Raw genomic sequence first — 11,518 nt, forward strand, 5'->3', positions numbered from 1 at the left:
ATCTATGCAAATTGTGACTATGTGTGTAAAAAGAAGCTAAATGTTGTCTATAACAACATTGCTAGATATGTATATGGGCTAAACAGACTTGACCACGTATCAGCACATGCTGAAAGGTTGCTTAATATTTCTTTTGACAACTTGTTAAAGGTTAAAACGCTATCGACTCTGCATAAAATAATATATACAAAAAAACCCTTTTATCTTTATAGAAGGCTCCATTTTCTTTAGTCATCGGGGTCAGTACTTCTACACATACGAAATATCGAACTCTAACATCTGAACGTAAATTTTTCATCCCCTCTATACGTCTTTGGAACTCACTTCCGACTACAATGAGAAAAAGGATTAGTTTCGACAACTAAAGATATTTAGTTCCCGAATTTTGACAATATTTGGGAACAGTGACTAAGGATTAGAAACTATTACCATGGGTTGGTAATTATAACTAAATATATTAAAGCTTCTTATATTCATCTAGGTTGTACCAAATCGTTAATGTAGTTGAAGGGTTTGGTATATACTAATAAATACTTTTTTGAAGCATATTTCTACAAATTCCATTCAACTTAACGTATGGTTCATAAAAGGATGTCATTAAGCTCTGCTAATACAGCTAAGCTTTCTTTCAACACATGGTTTAGTCATAGTTACCAAATCTTAGTTGAGGCAAACACGATTTGGTTTGAGAGCGGAACATATTCATGCTTGTGAGCCACCCCTAAATAATGCTCAGCGCTCTCTGAGCGCATGTGTGTTTCACATACGAAGAGCGCCAGCTAAGCAATGCACACAGTCCCACTTATTGAATCGTTTGAACGCGCTTTTCAATGAATGAGACTGTGTGCGTGGAAATCATTGCTCCGCCACCGCTGTTCGTATATGGGTGAAACACACGTGTGGTCCTAGAGAGCTCAGTAAGCTATGGCATGTCGATCACTGCGCTAGGTAGAGAAAGAAAAGTGTGTGCTATGATATGCCCAGACTTGTTTGTCTCGGTTTCAGTTTTGCCATCGCCGCAAGTTGTTTCGGTGTACGCATAGTTATTTAAAAACTAGCAAATGCCTGGCTCTCTTCGCGACGCCTTATAAGAACCTTTGCTTTGACCTATACAAAAATAGTGTTGCTATGCAAAAACGGTTTGTAATGTAAAAACTATTGGTTTAGGTTGAAAGGACTGAAGAGCGACTCATGGGCCAATAATGATAGCGCTGAGACAACATTTGGGTTAAGTCCTAATCTCCTTCGATGCTATGAACTCTTATTTCCACCAGTGAAATATCTGCAAGTATTGCGAGGTTTGCCGACAGTGCGTAATCTTCTTCTATTATCCTGATGTTACACAGGATGAAAGAGTTTTCCCGTTCAAACTGGGACATTGATATTCCTACCGTGTTCTCTCTAATTCAGCACACTTCTACTTGATATACCGATGACCCGTTGATCTGCCTAGGATTTCTGTGGAGCTTAAACAATCTTGCGCTTGTTTGTATGCATTCTTAAAGAATTGGGCAATATTACGTCATCTAAAATGTAAACTTGTAGATTGGCATCTAAATATCGTGATTTCAGTTCCATCTATGTTTTGGTCCTTATTTTGCAGAAGGTATCATAAAGTTAATACCCGTTAATCCAGGTCTGTCGGCCCAATTTTTTGCAAAAGTATATTTAACGATGCAGAGCAGAATCTCAAATTCAAATGACGTGTAATTCCGAAGTTATGGCTGATTAAAAATTTCACTCCTATAGGATGTCCCATAAATTTCACAGTCTATATTTCAGTTTAAGCACTATGAAAATCCATTTAGTAGTTCCAGAGATTAGTGAGTTAAAACAGACAAACAATCTACAGTTTTTTTTTATACCAGTTAAAGCCCCATGAAAATCCATTCAATAGTTCCGGAGATTAGTAAGTTCAAACAAACAAACAATCTACAGTTTAAATATAGTATAGATAGATATGGATACTTTACTTTAAACATTCATATATATGTATGCCTTCACACCAAATTTCAAAGCCATTTGACTTACGGTTCCAAAGTTATGGCTGATTAAAAATTTCACCACTATGGGATGTGCCACGGCCCTTGTACACACACATTCATATATGCCATAAGGGGCTACCATGGATATGTCTTCATGCCAAATTTCAAATTCATGTGACGTATGATTCCGAAGTTATGGCCAATTAAAAATTTCACACGTATACGATGAGCCACGCCCTTTTTACAAAAGTATATCCACTTTACAATAAGCATCTACCATAGATATGTATGTTAACACACCAAATTTCAAAGTCATGTGACTTACGCTTTGGAAGTTATACCTGATTAAAAGTGTCACGCCTTTGGTAGGTGCCACGCCCCCTTGCCAGATCTCATTATTTTATACCCTAGGTTAAAGCCCCATAAAAATCCATTGAGTAGTTCCGGAGATTAGTGAGTTCAAACAGACAAACGATCTACAGTTTTATTATAGTTTAGATTATTATTATTGGTTTATTAAACATATTCTGACAAACATATTCTGAGCGTTCAGAATATATGAGTCTGAAAGGAGTCCTAGGTGGGTAAGAAATATGAGCTTCAAAAACAAAAAATGTGTGACTCTTATATGAATATTTTAGGAGTTATAAATGATCCAAGTTAGGAGCCAGCACTTTGTGGCTATATAAAAACAATAAATATTCGAAATTTATATCTAAACTTGTTTATACAGAAATTGAAAATATTTAGAAAACAAAAAATATACAAAATTTAGTTACAGCTGCTGCTATTAAATGTATGTTGGAATGTTTATATGAACTGAGGTATGTATACATACATGTGTATAGTATTTGAAGTTCAATAAGAGTGGAAAAATAAGGCCAATATGGCTCAAAGAACAACATAAAATAAGATTCCGAATGAAGTTATTTATGAGGACTATAAGACACATTTAAGAGCCTCAAAAAAACTCTGAAACGATTCATATATGAGGCCAAAAGTTGCTTTAAAAAGAGTTCAAAATGAGCCGTTTATGAAGCTAATAAGAGTCCAATATGAGTCATTTGGAGGCTCATTTGATGTATGAATTTAAGCTCATATAAGTCGACCTTCGGAGGAAGGAAACCACACTAATTTCGGGCTCTTAAATGAGCTCATTATGAGCGTAAAGGCTCCGAAGTGGGACTCCTTAAAGACGCATTTATGACTCCAAATGTATATTTCATTGATATGTACATATCTCTCGCTCATAGGGAAAGCACTTATTTTTTATTTTTTTTTTATTTTTTTTATTTATTGAATCTGCCCTGCCTAAGAGCCTAACAATAATTTTCGAATTTTAATCTATTCACTTAATTTACATCCCCTAGTTGGGGTGAGTAATTTCTTAACTGGCCCTAAGAAAAGATTACGACTGGGCTGGTAAGTCATTCCTACGTAGTCTTGAGGTCCTGTTGACACGCAATAAAGATCTTGCTAAATGATTTGGGTGCGCTAAAAGCTTCGATACATATTTCGTCTTCCTTTGTTCTATTTCGGTTCGTACTTCTGGTATTCTCAAGTCGCGGTGAATGCTCTCATTTCGCATATACCAAGGTGCTCCGGTGATTGTTCGAAGGATTTTAGATTGCGCACGACGAAGGATTTCGTTGTTGCTGCTGCTCGCGTTTCCCCATAACTCACATCCATAGGTCCATATCGGTTTTAAAACTGTATTGTAAATAACCACTTTATACTCCAGACTCAGGGGTGAGCGAGTGTTAATAAGCCAGTGGAGAGAATTAGCCTTCAGCTTGAGATGAGTCCTTTTAGCCACTATGTGGTTTCGCCAAGTAAGTCGCCTCTCCAGGTGGACCCCTAGGTAAGTGACATGATTGCTTTGTTTATTTGTACGTTGTTTAAAGTCAAGGGCGGACAGTTACTCTTATTCAGTGTAAATGTAACTTGCTTACATTTTTGCTCGTTAACCTTTATTCGCCAGTTTGCGAGCCAATTGACTTAATTGATTGATATGACTTAAGCAGTTTGTGTGTGCTTTGTGGGAGTAGCATTTGTATTTTATACATAAGACCATCTAGCCAGACGCGGTCAAATGCCTGGGCGACGTCAGAAATATTGCAGCGCAATATTCCCTCTTTTCAAACGCTGTTCGGATTTCGGTTGTTATGCGATTTACCTGCTCGATTGTTCCATGTTTTTCCCTGAAGCCAAATTGGTGAAGTGGGATTATATTTCGGGCTTGCAGATGTGGGGAGATGCGCAGCATAAGAAGTTTTTCTAATAATTTCGACATACACGGTAGCAGGCTGATGGGCCTATATGAACATGGCTGCGTTTTGTCCTTTCCGGGCTTTGGTATCATCACAATAGTCGACTTTTTCCATTGGTGAGGGAAATGACAATGTTTATCGATTGCGTTAAATAGCATACAGCATAATTTGGTAGCTCAATAATAATTTTTGGGGTTATTAAGTCGTGCCCTGGGGCCTTATTTGGTTGCAGTTGATCCTTAATTACTTTTGAAATTTCTTCAGGTACAAATTTCAGCGGCTCATATTTTGACACATTGGGTACGGGTGGAAGTTGAAAATCATTAGTTGCGGGGTTTGGCCTAAAAACATTTTTTAGATGAGCAGCAAAGGTGTTTGCTTTTTCTGCGTCACTCCGAGCCCATTTGCCATTGTGGTCCCGTACTGGCATTTCAGTCTCTATTGGCGCATTTAGCTTGTGGTGTGCTTCCATAACGAGTGCTTTGTGCTAGTCGGTGAGAGCTTTTGGATGTACCGGTACTGTGCGTACTGTTCCTCGTTCTTGAGGGCTCTCGTCAGTGCATGTGTGGCCGCCTTGAGCAGTTGTTTTGATGCTGGGGATCTATGAATCTGCCATATCCGTCGTAGGCGTCGATTTTCCAAGACAAGCATTTCAATTTTCCTATTGGTTAAATTATATTTTTTATTTTGCACATAACCTTTCTGGGGTGTGGAAATGCTAGCGGCTGCTCTAAGCGTAGATTCAAGAGCGGCTATGGAGTTTTCAATATCGGTCGGCGTATCTAAATTTGGATCGAGGTCTATATGCGCACTGATATATTTTTTATACTTTAACCAATTTGTAGCCCTTGTCGTGAGCATGTAGGGTGACTCTTTTTCTTGCGGCTGATGCCACAAGGTAAAAAGTACAGGTGAGTGATCTGATGAGAGATCTGCAACTGATTCTGTACTAATAAGGCCGCGAGGAATTTTCCTTGTCACCGCAAAGTCAATCAAATCTGGCAACTTTTGCGGGTCTGCCGGCCAATATGTAGGCTTTCCAGGAGAAGGGTAATCGAGTTTGTTTCGTCTACATATAAGCGCGTTATATAATTGCTTGCCTTTAGGGTTGGACAAGCGTAATCCCCAGTGAGGGCGCTTCGCAGCAAGGAAGCGCTCTCTCTCTCTCTCACTCGTGAAACGTGGGGGACTTTAAACCGCGGACAGCGTAATATCACCTTGCTTTGTTTGTACGCATATTGATGTTGCTTGCAGTAAATTCTCGGCAATTCCAGTCAAATGATGGTGTTTAATCCGCCCAGCAAAAGACACGATTACCATAGAAACGAATGTGGAAACGAGCTAGGCGATGGGAATCGCTTACCCTTTCGCTTCAGGAAGGCCTTATTTTAACATGGGCATGTCATTGGCGGTAAGCCCTTACCCGCAGCATTACCTTCAAATGAAGGGAGAACGCATGGATAAACAGAATCCAGAGAAGCGAACAAAGAATGCCTTACAGAGAAACTAATGTAGAATGCCCAGATGAGTACATACTTACTTATATTATATCAGAAAATGTCTTAAAAGATTAAATTTAATTAAAATTTTTATAAATCAGTTTTTATACAAACATATGTAAGTATTTGGGTATTTAGATTTTACTTAAAAATCGGTATGTACATACATGCATATTTAATTAAGCTTAAAATTGTACTTCCTCACTCATGTACTTCACTTTATTGACTGACTTCAACTTCGCTGCAAATTGAACAAAGCAAAACATGATTTTTATGCGAGACAAATTTCCACAGAAACTAACGGTAGGAAAAGATTTTTTGGATATTCATTCTATTTTTCAGCTGACTACGATGCAGCATTCTACGTTGCATTCCCCGAAATGAAGCAAAGAAGCGAAAAAATTAAATATTGTAGGACATTCTACTTTGCATTCCCTGAAATGAAGCAAAGAAGCGAATTAAGAAAGAAACATTCTACTTTGCATTCCCCAAAATGTAACAAAGAAGCGAAATAAATAAAATATTGTAGGACATTCTACTTTGCATTAGCGACAATGCCTAAAAGAAGCGAAAAAATTCGAAGGCATTATAACGCTATGCCTTCTAGAACACGTTACCACTAAAAGCAATTACCAATTTTTTGCTGGGCGGTTTCTGACTAAAATACCAGTTCCGCCATGCGCCTTTCCATCTGGATGATTCGTGCAATAAAAGGTATATCCCGAAATGTCAAAATTATATCTATTAGTTATCAAGGCGCATCAATTACAGGTGATAGCGATAGAAGCTATGCTTCTTCTTATGAGCACGCTTGTGTCAAATTATCGTCTGTTTTGCTTTATTTACATATCCGCGTACACATACACATATACGTATATATATACCCTGCAAACAAATGCTCCCGAAATCTTTTAAGAGTGTCGGAAATTTGTTACGATTCTTTTAGAAATCTGTAAAGAAAAACATATGAAGCGGTTGACAAAAACTATGAAAGAAATTTCTGTACGATTTCTTAAAGAAAATTCTTAAAAAAATTTTGAAACCTTTCAGAATTCTATGAAATCCTGGTATGCAGGGTATACATATACACACGAATATGAATAGATAAAAAAGATGTTGATGACACAAGGAGTTCATACCAACGGTAAATGTTGTTTTTGTACGATTGCTACAACCTGTAGTTGTTGAATCATGATTAGTTATGTGTGTTTCAGCAAGGAGCATTATGTCAATTTCCTTGTCCTTAAGAAATTTTGACAGCCCTAGTTTGTGGCGAGGAATGCCATTTGCATTCCAGAGGGCTATTTTAAGTAAGGTCATTATCTTGTTTGCTGAGTAGCAAGCAGGTTGAGCAGCGTATTTTGATTTCGCATGAGTTCTTGCATTGTGTTTTGCATGAAAGTCATGAAATTCATCATGCTTTTTTGCATCGACGCTATCATAGCTTCGATATTGGATTGTTTACCATATTGTGCATGGGGATGCTGTTCTTGCGGCGCAACTTGAGGTGCAGTTTTTGCAGGGGCACGATTTTCTAAGCCTGATTTTAAGGCACTTGCAAACGAGACGCCATTGACGGTGTTTGATAGAACTGTTGGCGACGTGGCTCTTTTAGCGAAGAAGACGTCAAGATTCGTTTGGGAGGGTACAAAGGCATTCGGTACATTATGAGTACGTATGGAAGCCACGCGTTGGTTGATCCGGTTTTTTAACTCCTTATAGACTGGACAGCCTCTGTAGTTTGCTGTGTGATTTCCACCGCAGTTACCACATTTTTTTGCACGCGGGTCTTCTTTGTTTGATGTGCAAGTGGCAGAGACATGTAGCTCCACAAGCTACGCACACTGAGTGAAGCGTGCAGTAAGACCTAGTATGATCATACTCCTGGCAGTTGGTGCATTGTACAGGGCCATTTCTCTTATGCGGTTCTTCCACAGTTATCCTACGATGCAGCAGATATTGTAATTTATAAATTGGATGCACATCGTTTTTGCCCAGAGGTTTGTTTTCAGGCTCGAACTCAACTTTAAACATAGGTTGAGGGATTTTGTTCCTATTAAAAATATTCACAGCAGCTTTTGGATTGAAACCTTGTAATTTAAATGCTTCCAAAACTTCCACAGCTTCAACGCTTGGTTCGATACCTTTAATTACAATTTGTAGACCTTTTGTACTTTTAAGTTGGTATGTATAAAATTTTGTGTTTAAGTCATTCAGGTATTGGGACACTGTTCGAAAATCCTGTTCGGAATAAATTTGTACTTTAGTTTCGCGAATATTTCCCTTAGATGGTGGGATAATATGAAACTTATTACTACCGATTAGCTGTGCGAATTTTTTTACAACCACTTATTGAATTTTGTTTTTCGTTTTGCGCATGCATTTTCTTTTTACTTTAAAATTTCAATACTTCACACAAATTAGCAAAACGTTTTTCTTGATAAGTCAATGCTGAAACCACACGCTTTATTTCCGTTTAAATAAATTTTTCTTTGTCGGCCGCCGTGGTGTAGTGGTAAGCAGTGCACGCTTCCACTCCGCAACGCCTGGGTTCAAACCCTGGTCAAAGCAACATCGCATAATTATAGAAAAAAGTTGTTTGCATAATAGCGGTCATCCCACGGCAGGAAATGGCAAACCTCCGAGTGTATTTCTGCCATGAAAAACAGCTTCTCATCAAAATACAATCGTCGTTCGGAGTCGGCGTAAAACTGTAGGTCCCTCCGCTTTGTGTGACAACATCAAGGCGCACGCTACAAATCGGAGGAGAAGCTCAGCCAAACACTAAAATATGTGTAAGCGCCAATCTATTATTATTATTAAATAAATTTCTTTTAATTCCGCAAATTAGAAATTTCCTAGAAATGTAAATACATAATTAATTCCAAATGTCAATTCTTGACTCAAGGGAATGCTTCGAGCTATATCAGCTTAATTCACAGAACATGCTTTTCAAGTGAGCGTTTTCAAAATATCTAATTAACTTGTATGTACAAAATCCCATAGTGATACACGAAACACAAATAAATTTAAATAAATCAGTTTCTACCTACCGATTATCTTTTGACTTACGGATTCTTAGAAACACCATTCTTGTAAGACACAACCCTCCGCGAGAAACGTTTAACCTCGTATGTATCTAAGTTCAATACCATTTTCAATATGTACGAACGAAACTAATTACTATTTCAGTTGAAAAAAATATCAATAACGAAAAACAACACTGGCATATGTTGATGCCCTTGAAAAGCAAAATTGTATTCAAAAGAATTTGGTGCAAAGTAAATTTTGTGTGTAAAAATTGGTATATCTTGTTTGTCCACATTCCATTCCATTCTATGTTACGTCCGAGGTCACTGTCTAGATACCAGTTAAAGCTCCATGAAAATCGATTCAGTAGTTCCGGAGATTATTTAGTGATTTCAAACAGAAAAACAATCTACAGTTTTATTTTAGTATAGAAGATATAAAGTTTGATGCCAGCCGGGGTTTCGCAGTGGATATATAATTCATGTGAATTATTATTTGAAAGTATCTATTTAGCCAAGGAAAAAGCAAAGCAGTATACTTAAACCAGCACTTCCAGCAGATATTGACGTTAGATACGAATATAAAAAAAAATCAACACGTGGTCACTTGTTTGAATCATGTATATATTTTTGATAGACGGCAAAAAATTTTAAATTTTATTTTATTTTGAGCCTTTTTCTTGTATATTGTGGTACACAAAATTTTGATAAAGTGGCAACCGTGAGCACAGGCATTATGAGGGACTTATATACCTTGTTTATACCTACGCAAGAACCGCATTAACAAAAAATCGATTTGACTCATCATATGTTTCTTTCAAGCATTTATACCTCTGTCTTTATAGCGCACTCGTTGAAGCCGTATTCAAAAGTAAACAAAATCTGCTATTTTTATACGACATTTCTTTAATAATTAATTTGCGCGGTTGACCGAAATGAAAGCAAACAATAATTCGAATTCATTATAACAATAATTCAAATTTTAAACGGGCTGTATAAAGAAAACCAGCCTATTTTCACTTCGAATGATGCCTTTATAGTTGTTTTCACACGATATGTATTTGCATCTGTAAATGTGACTTTTTGAATACACATGTAATTGCGAATGTCTGTCAAATTCGGAGTCTTTATTTAACTATTTAAAAATACGTTCTTTGAACACGAAATAAACTAATCTCAGATGATTCTACCTGTGTGCCAGATGAAAATAGAAATATTTCTATTTCGTATGTACGTGCATCTGCTTTGTACAGAAACAAATCTAATTTTCCTCTACACCAGGGTAGCCAACTCGTGGGGAATTTCTCTTTACGTGGGAATGGACCTTTTTTTGTGGGGAATTTCAGTTCGTTCCATTCTAGTACAACAAAGTTTGAAATGGCTAAAAATTACCGCTCATTTTTTTTAGAAACTTCTTTGTCGCGTTTGCTTTTATATAACGAATAAACACAAGTTATTTTTATATGGAAGAAAAACGCAACAACTTCGGCAAACAAATTCTAAAACGAAAATTTTTAGCCTTGAAACTTCCCCTAGAATTGAGTGAGTTTCAAAACTGCATACTCAAAATCTTTCCAGAAAATCTATTTAAAAGGTCAACATTTTTAAGAAAACTGTTCATTTTTGTAAATATTACAAAAAGTTTGAAACTTGGATTTATACGGTTTTCGTTAAAAAGTTATAAATCACTTTTATTTATAAAAAAAATAACTCTAGTTAAAGAACAAAAAAAAATAATAATTGTGAAAATTTGGTGCGACTAAAATTTTTTCGACCACTGTATGTGCATGAATACATATATAGTATATTTTGCTTTGCTGCCTCTATGCTTAAGTGCACATTTAAGATACCTACCCCAAAATGCGCATCAAAAGCATTCAGCCCTATTCTGCATTTCGATTACGTTCCCGCATTCCGCTCCGCTGGAATCGAACTTAGGTATTCTGCGTTTCGATCGAAACGTAAGAAGAGGAAGAGAGAAAACATCTTTCGAAATCAGCTGTTTGCCTAGGAATGTGTGAAATCGAAACAAAACAAAGAAATATTTGCCACCAAACTATAGCAGCATATGAAGTTAAAGTTTGTAAATATTTAAAATAACTAAATATATCTAGCATCACTGTAATTAAAAATAAAATTTGGTTTGCTCTTAATTTAGTGGAAACATAATTATAAGAATGAAATCCTTAGCCGCGGCGTTATTGAGGAGAACGACTACCAGATTGCTGATGCGGAAGTTGAAAAACGGAGATTTAGGGACATGTTTGGTCTTCTTCAGATGAGTGAAGAGTCATAAGAAATTCATCTTGAACTGTATTACTCATCGCTCAAAGTCAGTGAAAATATAAACGTTGTTTGAGCACTCCACAACATTGCATTTACTACAGAGGGGAAGATTTGAACGCAAATGAATCCCGTTTTGAAAGCCGTCAGGAGGAGGGGAAGAACAAAGCTTATCTTTCCATAGCAAATCGAATTCGAGACAACATACGCACCTCTTTTTAAAAAGTTAGTAAAAACGAGTGCAATATTAAAAGCATCTTTTTTTATGTAACTTCATATTTTATGTATGTATGAATCTATGTGCATACATCTATTAATCTATATCTATACTAATTATATTAAGAGAAGTCCCTTTTTTTTGTAACAGGTAATCTCGCGAACGGCTGGTCCGATTTTCTTGAAATTTTGTATACAAATAGCTTTCGGTAACCACCATGTTTTAGGCTAAAAAA

Source organism: Rhagoletis pomonella, unplaced genomic scaffold, assembly GCF_013731165.1.
Source record: "Rhagoletis pomonella isolate Grant_MI unplaced genomic scaffold, Rhpom_1.0 Rhpom_scaffold_00867, whole genome shotgun sequence".
NCBI lineage: Eukaryota > Metazoa > Arthropoda > Insecta > Diptera > Tephritidae > Rhagoletis > Rhagoletis pomonella.